General features: G+C 34.1%; 1 long non-coding RNA gene across 1 annotated transcript in view; it reads right to left on the reverse strand.

Annotated features, from left to right (window-relative positions):
• Nucleotides 1–20: 20 nt before the first annotated feature.
• Nucleotides 21–1,719, reverse strand: part of LOC109587406 (uncharacterized) — a 2,615-nt gene continuing 916 nt past the window's right edge. The window contains exon 2 of the long non-coding RNA XR_002187573.1: nt 21–126. This is a non-coding gene — a long non-coding RNA (uncharacterized LOC109587406). The remainder of the gene's footprint in view (nt 127–1,719) is intronic.

The raw sequence follows: 1,719 nt of genomic DNA on the forward strand, positions 1-1,719 counted from the left end.
GGAGATTGTTGAATGCAGTCTTGCCAACAGCTGGTGGACCACAGATAGTGATTTTAGTGTTGTTGAGCATAAGAAAACCTTCCTCCATACCTTTCTCTAGTGCACTCAGTGCTTGCTTTTGTTTATCTAAAATAATAATAGTCCAGATAAATTATTTTGAGAAGTACATGTATAATAAAGTCATATAGCATGCTTGTCAAATATAGGGCAGCTAGTGTGCACTGAGAGACAAGTTATTTACAGAGTTCGCATCATTTTAATTTCATTGTCAAAAAAGAAAAACAATCAAAAAAATCAAAATAAAATTAATATGCACATGTATGAAAGTACACACTTAATAAATAGCTCTCTTAAGATCAGGAAGACAGTTTCTCCTGGATAGTTGAGTTAATATTAAAGTAAGACAAGAATCACAAGACAAGTGAGTAATGTTAACAAGCTGGCAGAAAAAGTATTTTTGTACATAACAAATACAAAACAAATAAAACTATCAGGCAAGTATTCAGCTTCCAGTCTTTACTACTGGAAGCATTCGATATCTGTTTGCAACCCAATTCTTGATCCTTGTTATCCCTCAAACTATATTAATATTTTCTGTACTAGAGTTTTATCATTGCTAATACCAAGAGTACATCTTGCTAATATAAACACAAAGGACAATTAAGCCAGTGACACATGTACCAGCAACTAAAAGCAAAATTGTATACTAGACAGTAAAAGAGTTATGGAAACAAATTAAAGAAGCGACTGCTTGCACAGAGCAGACAAATACTGTATGGGTGGAGCTATGAGTGAATGACGTTTGGTGAGGATGAAAGGTCAAAAAAATTCAGATTTGATAGTAGAGCACACTTTGTTCAAGATACATGTAGATGACACAATAGTTTATTAGTGTCTATTGTCTTGTTATTTCTTGTTTGTCCAAAGACCTGCATCAGTCACCTTCATACCACAGGTCTTGTTCAGGATCTAGTTGTCTCCCTCTCTCTTCTCAGTTGATACCTATAGCTCTCTCCTCTCCTTCAAGTATTCCTCTATCAGTAGTTGTCTGTTTTCTTGATGGAGGTCTGTCCCCTGCTATATGTTCTTCCTATGATGCTCTCATTCCATACTTGATCTAGAGTCTGGGACTACTGTCAGTTCTTCACTGACCTCAATGAGCTGTGTCCTTTCATTTGACAGCTCATGCTTCCTTCTTCCTTCCTTCTTCCTCTCTCACACGTGTTACTGGAACTGATATGTACTCATTAATGAGTGTGCCCAAGTGACAGTTAATAGGTATACAATATGTACATGTACATGTATGTAAGTACAATGGTACATTGTACATGTACCTATACATGAAATATAAAGACACATGTATAATGAAAACTTAACTTATTGATACATGTACAATGTATGATACATGTATACAGGTACCATGTATGCAAATGTACAAAGTAGAACTAAAATCTACATTGTTGTATATTGTGATGTACACATGTGATAAATTCATGCAGTAATTTTCCCAGTAATACATAAAATATAAGTATTAATGGGACAAGACACTGTAACACAAGTCAAGTGAGTGGTCACAAAGACAAGATGAACCATGAAATGTTTTACATTCATTAACTTAATAAATAAATCATTGAATGATTGAAGAATGCATGTAGAATGATGTACATGTATCATTAATATAAAAGCTCTACATAATATTGAACTATTGACTGTACACAT

This window comes from Amphimedon queenslandica, unplaced genomic scaffold (assembly GCF_000090795.2).
Source record: "Amphimedon queenslandica unplaced genomic scaffold, v1.1 AMPQUscaffold_12582, whole genome shotgun sequence".
NCBI classification, from domain to species: Eukaryota; Metazoa; Porifera; class Demospongiae; order Haplosclerida; family Niphatidae; genus Amphimedon; species Amphimedon queenslandica.